We start from the raw sequence: 12,248 nt of genomic DNA on the forward strand, positions 1-12,248 counted from the left end.
TATTTCCTCAGTTTTGGCCACACTAACTCTAGCTATTGTCAGTTATTTCCCCAGTTTAGGCTACTGAGTATTATAACAAAACTGGTGTTCTAAATAATTGTAGAATCAATTTGCCACTAAGTTATTTTGTTCTTTATACAAGCACATAAGAGAAACATGCATAAATTAGATAAAAAGTTGCAGCAATTAGTGGAACAATTGTTGTTATTGTTGTACCTTGTCCACGTTCTAGTTTGATGCAGCTCTTCATACTACTCCATCATGTGCAAGCCTCTCCACCTCTGGGTAACTACTACAACCAACACCCTTCTGAATCTGCTTAATGTATTCATCTCTTGGTCCCAGAATTAAACTGATGATCCCTTGATGCCTCAGAATGTGTTCTGCTAACCAATCCCTTATTATAGTCACATTGTACCACAAATTTCTCTTCTCCCCAATTCTATTCAGTACCTCCTTGTTAGTTAAGCAATGTACCCATGGGTAGAAAGACAATTAACACCATATATATTGTGATAATTTGCCTAAAAACGATCCAATTCTCCTTTTGTAGCCAGAAAAAAGAGGTTTCATCCACATTAAAAACTCTGTTAGGGTCATTTAATATATCCTTATCTTTCAGAGTTTTAGATACTTCCTGGAACCAATTTCTTATTTCTCTTCAGCAATACAAGCTGTAGCCCCATTAATACTTGTTGGAATTGTGTGAACAATATATTTCATGTGAGACAGCAGTAAAGTGCATCATGTGGAATATAATAAACTTCTCTGGTGCTACTGTATGCTCCGAGTTTTATGTATATAATGTAATGTTCCTCGGTTGTAGTGTTCGATGTATTTTACCTGGAAGTGCAAATATCATTACCGGCACTAAATGTATTTTACTGACTATTACTTATTCAGCTGTGTTGACTCTAATAGGTTATGGACCCAGGGATGTATTTAGAATAAGTATATACATAATATAATAGTGAGAAAGTATTGGAAAAGTTCCAAGTAGTGCACTTGCGTGAAGTATGAGTTATGAACGCAACTCTTCTGTACTGTTCTTCGGTCTTATTCTTTACGTCAAGGAAGATCAAAGTTACCGTTAAAATGAGCGCGGCACAAATTCCACAGATTGAAAGATTTATGGGTCACGAAAACTATGCAACACTGAAATTTGCAGTAGAAGCGTATTTACATTTGGACGACCTATGGGATGTGGTGGATGAGACAATGAAATCCACAGATCAGAATTATTCAAGTAAGGGTAGGAAAGCAATGAAATCCAAAGATCAGAATTATTCAAGTAAGGATAGGAAAGCAAAATCAAAGTTGATATTACTAGCTGACCCAGCGAATTATGTTCACGTTGAAAAATCCGCGACAGCGAAAGAAGTCTGGGACAAATTACAAAGTGCATTTGAGGATGGAGGTCTTACAAGGAAAGTAGGATTATTACGTGAGTTAATTACCACTCAGCTGGACAAATGCAAGAGTGTAGATGAACACGTCAACAAAACAATAGCCACATCGAACCGACTGAGAAACATTGAGTTTGAGACTGCTGACGAATGGATAGGGTCACTACTGTGGATAGGGTCACTACTGTTGGCAGGTCTGCCTGAAAGGCATGTGCATATGATTATGGGAGTGGAAAGCTCAGGTATAACGATCACGGGTGACAGTGTCAAAGTGAAAATCCTACAGGATGTAAAGAGTACTTCAAGCTGTCATGTATTTGAGAAGTATCTGCTCTTTATTCAAGAAACAAAGAGAAGAAATCAGTGAGATGCTGTAGATGTCAGAAAAAGGGGTATATTGCATCCAGTGCACAGGAAAAAAAAACCCAAGGTCATACATGCAGAAAAAGAGGTATATTGCTGATAGCCCTGAGAGGGGGGACCAATAATAAAGGTAAGGCAATCTCATGTTTCCATTCTCTTGGAGATGTGGGTAATCGTCAACTGGAATGGATTTTAGACTCAGGTGCATCTGTGCATACTGTTGAAGACAAATCTGTTCTTTATGATGTTAAAGATAAGACTCATATGGGAATATCTACTGTTGATGGCAGCAAGCTCCAGTGTCACTGGTGAACCCGATATGGTTACAGCACATGACGTTCATTATGTAAAAAATGTTGCGATTAACCTACTGCCATAACAGGAAATTGTCAAGAAGGGAAATAGTAATTTTTGACATGCAAGGGGCAAGAGTAATCAACGAAAATGGTGAAGGAACACTACAGCAAGTAACGAAAGGGGTATTTTTAAGTTGGATACCATTGACAGTAAACATAAAAATGTTAGTCCTTCAGTATACTCAGCGGAAGGTTTTTTATAGCACTGCAGACTTAAACGCCTAAATAGAAAGAGTCTGTCTTTAATAAGAGATATGGTAAAGGGAAAACAGAATTGTAGTGTATCCAAGGACACTTGTGAGATATGCATAAAAGGAAAACAAGTGAAGCTACCTTTTATGACTAGCAAATCTACAGAGGTATTACAGTTAATCCGTACAGATATATGTGGCCTGATGGAGTGTGAATGCACAGGTGGGAGTTGTTATTTTCTTACATTTATTGATGATTATTCATGATATACTCATGTTTATTTTCTTAGTTCCAAAGACCAAGTGAGTGAGATTTTTGAGGAGTATCTTAACATGGTCGAAATGTTGACGGGAAAGAAGATTAAGATCATCAGGTCTGATAATGGGAGAGAATATTTTAACCAGAAATTGAAGACACTTCTGGCAAAAATGGGAATTGTGTATCAAACTACCATAAGGTACAGCCAATCTCAAAATGGGGTTGCTGAGAAGGCTAATAGGACCATTGTCGATGATAACTGATGCTGGATTATCAAAAGATTATTGGGCAGAGGCAGTATCAACAGCTGTATATTTGATCAATAGAGCAACTACAAAAGCATTAAGGAATAAAAACCCCTATGAGATATGGGTAGGAAGGAAACCTGATCCTAGCAATCTAAGGGTTTTTGGATGTGATGCAATGGCACACATTCCAAAACAGCGAAAATGGGACCCAAAGGCTAAAAAGCATTTTGTAGGCTATTGTGAGAATTCAAGGGGCTACTGATTAATGGATCCATTGAATGAAAGGATAGTTACTAGGAGAGATGTAGTATTCTTTGAAAATAGAAAGGACTCTGAAGAGGACAACTACTACTAAGTTAATTGCACCTAGTTCCAAGAGTGAAACCTTATGTGAAGAAAGAGAAAGTGAAGAACAGGAAGAGGATAGTCAAAGGCAAGAGGGGACTATTTATGACGACAATGACTCTGAGGACAAACAAAAGGAAGATAACAATGTAAGGCGTTCTTCTCACATACCAGAACTGAAAGAATATCTGTATCTTGAGATGTATGCAGGTCAGTCTTTTAATGATGAGCCAGCAACAGCAGAAGCAGCAATGAGTGGCCCGAACTCTCAAGAATGAAAAGAAGCGATGGAGAGGGAATTGGAATCTTTATCTCACAACGAAACCTTTGAATTGAAGAGCTCTGAAAATTCATCACCAACATATAAAGCACAACTTGTAATAGAAGGATATTTGCAAAAACAAGGGGTAGATTCCAAAGAAACTTTTTCACCTGTAGTCAAGTATGCCTCACTTGAGATATTTTTTAGCCTTGGCCGCAAAACGAAATTTAACAATTCATCATATGGATGTAAAAACAGCATATTTAAATAGGAAATTGGAGGAGGAGACATATGTCATTCCATAAAGAGAAGCCATGAAAACCGGATCTGAAAGGGAAAATATTTGGTGTTTGCAAAAAAGTATTTATGGACCAAACAGAGTGCACATTGTTGAAATCTATGTCTACATAAAACTCAAATATGAGTATGAAGCAATCTCAGGCAGATCCCAGTATACACTATAAAAGGGGAAGTGAAAAGATGATAATAAAGGGCCATTCCGTGCCAAGTGGTCTAATATCGAGAAATGTTCCCACATGACCATCATGGATTTTGATGAAATTTTGTATGAACATTCACACATGTTCTCAATGAACACTGGTAAAGCTTCAGTTTCAGAAATTCAATACTTGCAGAGATATAGTCACTTGTTTGAAACCACAGCACAGCTTCCAATAGTGCATCCTTCAATTTTCAGCAACTTTTAGATATCTATGTAAGTATTTGCATGAAACAAAAAAAACTTGGCCTTCTTATACAACTTTTAGAGCTCTTTAAAGTAAAATATTAACAAAAGGATTTCTGAGCAATTTTCATATAGATAATTTGAAGAAAAGTTGGGCGAAAAAATAGCTGTTTAAAAAAATGCAAAATTTAGTTTTTTATATCTCCAAAAGTAATTGTGGGATGTACAAGAAACTTTGCACACCATAACTCACCAACACAAGGTCCTAGAATATAAAATTTCATTCTCCTATTGCTTTCCATTATTCCACAAATCTAGGGTGAAGTTGACGATTTTTCAAAAAGTGCTAAAAATGGATATTTTTAGTCAAATATTTCAAAAAATTGTTTTCTCCAAACTCTTCTAAACTATGGTCATTAGAAAGACCATATTCTAAACTATCTAGAAATATATCTAAAAACAAAGATGATGTGACTTACCAAACAGAAGTGCTGGCAGGTCGATAGACACACAAACAAATACAAACATACACACAAAATTCTAGCTTTCGCAACCCACAGTTGCTTTGTCAGGAAAGAGGGAAGGAGAGGGAAAGACGAAAGGATGTGGGTTTTAAGGGAGAGGGTAAGGAGTCATTCCAATCCCGGGAGTGGAGAGACTTACCTTAGGGGGAAAAAAGGACATGTATACACTCGCACACACACCCATATCCAACCGCACATACACAGACACAAGCAGACATTTTTAAAGGCAAAGAGTTTTGGCAGAGATGTCAGTCGAGGCAGACGTACAGTGGCAAAGATGTTGTTGAAAGACAGGTGAGATATGAGCGGCGGCAACTTGAAATTAGTGGAGGCTGAGGTCAGACGGATAAGGAGAAGAGAGGATATACTGAAGGGCAAGTTCCCATCTCCGGAGTTCTGACAGGTTGGTATTAGTGGGAAGTATCCAGATAACCCGGACGGTGTAACACTGTGCCAAGATGTGCTGGCCGTGCACCAAGGCATGTTTAGCCAGAGAGTGATTCCTCATTACCAACAAACACTGTCTGCCTGTGCCCATTCACGTGGGTGCTTTTACAAGTGGCTCTGCCTTTGATCGTGTACACCTTCCGGGTTACAGGACTGGAGTAGGTGGTGGTGGGAGGGTGCACGGGACAGGTTTTACATCAGGGGCAGTTACAAGGGTAGGAGCCAGAGGGTAGGGAAGGTGGTTTGGGGATTTCATAGGGATGAACTAAGAGGTTACGAAGGTTAGGTGGACGGCGGAAAGACACTCTTGGTGGAGTGGGGAGGATTTCGTGAAGGATGGATCTCATTTCAGGGCAGGATTTGAGGAAGTCGTATCCCTGCTGGAGAGCCACATTCAGAATCTGATCCAGCCCCGGAAAGTATCCTGTCACAAGTGGGGCACTTTTGTGGTTCTTCTGTGGGGGGTTATGGGTTTGAGGGGATGAGGAAGTGGCTCTGGTTATTTGCTTCTGTACCAGGTCGGGAGGGTGGTTGCGGGATGCGAAAGCTGTTCTCAGATTGTTGGTGTAATGGTTCAGGGATTCTGGACTGGAGCAGATTCGTTTGCCACGAAGACCTAGGCTGTAGGGAAGGGACCGTTTGATGTGGAATGGGTGGCAGCTGTCATAATGGAGGTACTGTTGCTTGTTGGTGGGTTTGATGTGGACAGACGTGTGAAGCTGGCCATTGGACAGCTGGAGGTCAACGTCAAGGAAAGTGGCATGGGATTTGGAGTAGGACCAGGTGAATCTGATGGAACCAAAGGAGTTGAGGTTGGAGAGGAAATTCTGGAGTTCTTCTTTACTGTGAGTCCAGATCATGAAGATGTCATCAATAAATCTGTACCAAACTTTGGGTCGGCAGGCTTGGGTAACCAAGAAGGCTTCCTCTAAGCGACCCACAAATAGGTTGGCGTACGAGGGGGCCATCCTGGTACCCATGGCTGTTCCCTTTAATTGTTCGTATGTCTGGCCTTCAAAAGTGAAGAAGTTGTGGGTCAGGATGAAGCTGGCTAAGGTAATGAGGAAAGAGGTTTTAGGTAGGGTGGCAGGTGATCGGTGTGAAAGGAAGTGCTCCATCGCAGCGAGGCCCTGGACGTGCGGAATATTTGTGTATAAGGAAGTGGCATCAATGGTTACAAGGATGGTTTCCGGGGGTAACAGATTGATTAAGGATTCCAGGCGTTCGAGAAAGTGGTTGGTGTCTTTAATGAAGGATGGGAGACTGCATGTAATGGGTTGAAGGTGTTGATCTACGTAGGCAGAGATACAATCTGTGGGGGCTTGGTAAACAGCTACAATGGGGCGGCCGGGATGATTGGGTTTGTGAATTTTAGGAAGAAGGTAGAAGGTAGGAGTGCGGGGTGTCGGTGGGGTCAGGAGGTTGATGGAGTCAGGTGAAAGGTTTTGTAGGCGGTCTAAGGTTCTGAGGATTCCTTGAAGCTCCGCCTGGACATCAGGAATGGGATTACCTTGGCAAACTTTGTATGTGGTGTTGTGTGAAAGCTGATGCAATCTCTCAGCCACATACTCCTGACAGTCAAGTACGATGGTCGTGGAACCCTTGTCCGCCGGAAGAATGACGATGGATCGGATAGCCTGGGCTTCAGCAGTGGTGATGTTGGGAGTAGGATTAAGGTTTTTTAAGGAGGATTGAGAGGCAAGGCTGGAAGTAAGAAATTTCTGGAAGGTTTGGAGAGGGTGATTTTGAAGAAGAGGAGGTGGGTCCCGCTGTGACGGAGGACGGAACTGTTCCAGGCAGGGTTCAATTTGGATAGTGTCTTGGGGAGTTGGATCATTAGGAGTAGGATTAGGATCATTTTTCTTCGTGGCAAAGTGATATTTCCAGCAGAGAGTACGAGTGTAGGACAGTAAATCTTTGACAAGGGCTGTTTGGTTGAATCTGGGAGTGGGGCTGAAGGTGAGGCTTTTGGATAGGACAGAGGTTTCGGATTGGGAGAGAGGTTTGGAGGAAAGGTTAACTACTGAATTAGGGTGTTGTGGTTCCAGATTGTGTTGATTGGAATTTTCAGGTTTTGGAGGGAGTGGAGCTGGAAGTGGGAGATTGAGTAGATGGGAGAGACTGGGTTTGTGTGCAATGAGAGGAGGTTGAGGTTTGTTGGAAAGGTTGTGAAGGGTGAGTGAGTTGCCTTTCCGGAGGTGGGAAACCAGGAGATTGGATAGTTTTTTGAGGTGGAGGGTGGCATGCTGTTCTAATTTGCGGTGGGCCTGTAGGAGGATGCTCCGAACAGCCGATGTGGATGTGGGAGAGGAAAGACTGAGGCCTTTTATTAAGGATAAGAGTTGACGGGTGTGTTCGTTGGCTGAGTTGAAGTGTAGGTGAAGGATTAGATGGGTGAGGGCAATGGATTGTTCCGTTTGGAATTGGTATAGGGACTGATGAAAAGAAGGGTTGCAGCCAGAGATGGGAACTTTAAGTGTGAGGCCTTTGGGGGTAATGCCAAATGCCAGACAAGCCTCAGAAAATAAAATATGGGAGCGTAACCTGGCTAGGGCGAAGGCATGTTTGCGGAGGGAATGTAAATAAAACTTAATGGGATCATTGTGGGGGTGTTGTTAGGGTGACATGGTATTAGAAGGTGGAAAGTGTAACATGAGGCTGAAATGAAAATGAAAATAAAAATATATGGGGAGAGATAAAGGTGAACTAGAAAGCAACTGGAGATCTGGTATGAAAAAAAGGCAAAAAAGTGTTGGTTAAAGCTGGGCTACGTTGATCCTGTGGTGAACTTGGGTTGGTAGACAACGATGTGCACGAAGGTTAGGTGGTTGTGTTGCCGCCCAAACACGTTAAAGGGTGGAGAAATTCGGGAAAAATTCGAAAAAACTGTGTATAAATGTATTAAAAGGAGTGGTTTTGTGGTGGCAGATTATGAAAATGAGGCTAACAATTGTCTGACGAAGAAATAAAGACGTTAAAACCTGTGGGAAGCGGCTAAAAATGATCAGTGATGTGGGAAAAACGGAAATGGAAATAAAGCGAAAGTTATTAGAACTAGCCGAAATGGTTGTTTAATAGGTGAAAGGAACTGTTTGTGAACTAGAAACGGAGGATTTTATAGCAGCGGTAGTGTTGAAAGCGGAAAAAAAAATATTTTTTTTGGTTATGGTTTGGAAGTTCGTAGATCAACACCTTCAACCCATTACATGCAGTCTCCCATCCTTCATCAAAGACACCAACCACTTTCTCGAACGCCTGGAATCCTTACCCAATCTGTTACCCCCGGAAACCATCCTTGTAACCATTGATGCCGCTTCCTTATACACAAATATTCCGCACGTCCAGGGCCTCGCTGCGATGGAGCACTTCCTTTCACGCCGATCACCTGCCACCCTACCTAAAACCTCTTTCCTCATTACCTTAGCCAGCTTCATCCTGACCCACAACTTCTTCACTTTTGAAGGCCAGACATACCAACAATTAAAGGGAACAGCCATGGGTACCAGGATGGCCCCCTCGTACGCCAACCTATTCGTGGGTCTCTAAGAAGAAGCCTTCTTGGTTACCCAGGCCTGCCGACCCAAAGTTTGGTACAGATTTATTGATGACATCTTCATGATCTGGACTCACAGTGAAGAAGAACTCCAGAATTTCCTCTCCAACCTCAACTCCTTTGGTTCCATCAGATTCACCTGGTCCTACTCCAAATCCCATGCCACTTTCCTAGACGTTGACCTCCATCTGTCCAATGGCCAGCTTCACACGTCTGTCCACATCAAACCCACCAACAAGCAACAGTACCTCCATTATGACAGCTGCCACCCATTCCACATCAAACGGTCCCTTCCCTACAGCCTAGGTCTTCGTGGCAAACAAATCTGCTCCAGTCCGGAATCCCTGAACCATTACACCAACAACCTGAAAACAGCTTTCGCATCCCGTAACTACTCTGCCGACCTGGTACAGAAGCAAATAACCAGAGCCACTTCCTCATCCCCTCAAACCCAGAACCTCCCACAGAAGAACCACAAAAGTGTCCCACTTGTGACAGGATACTTTCCAGGACTGGATCAGACTCTGAATGTGGCTCTCCAGCAGGGATACGACTTCCTCAAATCCTGCCCTGAAATGAGATCCATCCTTCACGAAATCCTCCTCACTCCACCAAGAGTGACTTTCCGCCGTCCACCTAATCTTCGTAACCTCTTAGTTCATCCCTGTGAAATCCCCAAACCACCTTCCCTCTGGCTCCTACCCTTGTAACCACCCCCGGAGTAAAACCTGTCCCATGCACCCTCCCACCACCACCTACTCCAGTCCTGTAACCCGGAAGGTGTACACGATCAAAGGCAGAGCCAAGTGTGAAAGCACCCACGTGATTTACCAACTGACCTGCCTACACTGTGAAACTTTCTATGTGGGAGTGACCAGCAACAAACTATCCATTCGCATGAATGGACACAGGCAGACAGTGTTTGTCGGTAATGAGGATCACCCTCTGGCTAAACATGCCTCGGTGCACGGCCAGCACATCTTGGCACAGTGTTACACCGTCCGGGTTATCTGGATACTTCCTACTAATACCAACCTGTCAGAACTCCGGAGATGGGAACTTGCTCTTCAGTATATCCTCTCTTCTCGTTATTTGCCAGGCCTCAACCTACGCTAATTTCAAGTTGCTGCCGCTCATACCTCACCTGTCTTTCAACAACATCTTTGCCACTGTACTTCTGCCTCGACTGACATCTCTGCCGAAACTCTTTGCCTTTACAAATGTCTGCTTGTGTCTGTGTATGTGCGGTTGGATATGGGTGTGTGTGCGAGTGTATACCTGTCCTTTTTTCTCCCTAAGGTAAGTCTTTCCACTCCCGGGATTGGAATGACTCCTTACCCTCTCCCTTAAAACCCACATCCTTTCATCTTTCCCTCTCCTTTCCTCTTTCCTGACGAAGCAACCGTGGGTTGCGAAAGCTAGAATTTTGTGTGTATGTTTGTGTTTGTTTGTGTGTCTATCGACCTGCCAGTGCTTTCGTTTGGTAAGTCACATCATCTTTGTTTTTAGATATATTTTTCCCACGTGGAATGTTTCCCTCTATTATATCCATATCATTAATTTGAACCAAACTATCTAGAAAAGTGGATTTGGTTTTGCAATGCAAGCATATAAGGCTCTAAAAATTAGCGTCACTGGAAGTTTGAACACATTTTTCTGGCACTCAAATTATACCTGAAACCTTTTATTATGCCTAATAAATGTTTATTAGTGCCTTGAATAATTGAAATAAAAAGATCTGGTAAATAGGCAATGAGGCTGTCAGAAAAACCTGAGAACTATGAGAAGTAGCCCTTCTGCTTCTATCGTTAAGTGTTCATCTGCATAAAACTCTTCTCATTTGGAGAAAAATAAAAAAGATCATAAAGAATTCGATGAATAATAGCTTCATATATTTTGTACTTCTCAAAATTGTAAATATTTACAAGTGGAAAATGAAGACCTAATTTTTGGATTCAATTGGATAAAACATTTTTCCAAAAAAGAATCAGTTTGCTTGAATCATCCATCAAGTGATGTAAATTTTCCAATCAATATTGCAGAGATTTTAATACCTATGTGTTGTAACCTGTGAATTTTTGTCTTAAAGTTATTAGGGAAACATGTGAAATTGGTTGGTTAAACATCTAAGAGTTTTAATTTTGTATTTAATCACACTTAAATGTAGCCTACTACCTTGGTAAATACGTAACCACAGAGAAAATTCACAAGATTCACTGTTTATAGAAAATATAATGGCAACAATTACTTTAACAACCAGATTGTTTCATTATTGTGAGCCTTGTTTGAACAATCAGTATTTCAGTGGTGTGTTTGCAGCGTAGTGAGTGGGTTCTCTTGACTGAGTGTGGCTTGTTAAGTGATTCGTAAGACCATCAAAGTTTGTAGTCTAATTTACAAAAAATTGTTTTGATTGTGTCTTTTATAGCATATATCTCTTATTAGATTTTTTCATTGGTATTATACATTGTGTGTAATTTCATTCAGTAGCAATTTGTCTGAAATTTAAGCAGATTATAATTTGCACTTAGAGGCCAAATACATTATTTAGTTACTGATTAGAGATGGATGCAGAAGGGAACAGCATACCTTCCTGCTCAATTGGGCAAGGAGATAGTGGAACAAAGTGTCACGTCACATTCTTTGCCAAAAAAGCTGCTTTAAAATGGTTTGCGGATTTTAGTGATGAGGAAAAAGAGTTGTTGGTCCGATGTTCTGAAGTACAGCTGGACAATACCTCTGAAGTTTGCCTACACCATGAAACCCTGTTATTGACACAATATGAGAGGTTCCAAAAAAAAAATGCTTCAATCCCTTCGGGAAGATGAATCATAATGTTAAGGCAGGAATTCGCACTCTTGATACTGAAACAGCTAATAAGGCTTCTGATATGTTGAAGAAGCAGCTTGTTAATAACATAAAGCCAGGCCAGAAAATTTGTCCGGCTTGCAGGACTACCTTAAATAAACACTTGGACGAAGCTTTACCAGCCTCATCATCACATTCTGATGAGGACTTTACACCAAAAGAAGAATTAAATAGTAGCTTATTGTCTATCGGTATTTCACCCATGAAGAGAACAGTAAGCTACAGAGATGAGCCCCAATATGTGAAGAAGAAAATTCAAAAGGCTCAATATGTGATTGAAAACAGAATTGTAAATGCAATGGGAGTAAACCGACAAATTGAAGATGCTAGTGAAATTAAGGAATTTGGAAACAGTGCCAACTATGCACATTTGCTGACTGAACTGAAAGCCAAGATGCAGAATGCAATTCATAAAGAACAGATGCAAATTTTAACCTTGGCTCCTGTAAGTTGGACAGTCAGACAAACAGCAGCCAAGTTCGGCGTGTCCGAAAGAATGGTGAAGAATGCTCGGAAGCTGAAGGCAGAGAAGGGCATTCTGGCACTTCCCGAAAATAGGCAAAGCAGGAAATTACCAGCAGAAGTTGCTAGTAGAGTGCGAAATTTTTTTGAAGATGATGAGTATAGTAGGGTGTGCCCTGGAAAAAAAGATAGTATTTCAGTTAGACTTTTAGATAGAGACATACACGCAGAAAAGATTGTTACTTTGCAGTTTACGGGAAATGTCTGTTATCTATAAGA

At 41.5% G+C, this 12,248-nt stretch overlaps 1 protein-coding gene across 2 annotated transcripts in view; it reads right to left on the bottom strand.

Annotated features, from left to right (window-relative positions):
• LOC126108577 (uncharacterized) overlaps nucleotides 1-12,248 on the bottom strand; it is a 61,400-nt gene that overhangs the window by 43,188 nt on the left and 5,964 nt on the right. The window lies entirely within an intron of this gene.

This window comes from Schistocerca cancellata, chromosome 11, assembly GCF_023864275.1.
Source record: "Schistocerca cancellata isolate TAMUIC-IGC-003103 chromosome 11, iqSchCanc2.1, whole genome shotgun sequence".
Lineage (NCBI taxonomy): Eukaryota > Metazoa > Arthropoda > Insecta > Orthoptera > Acrididae > Schistocerca > Schistocerca cancellata.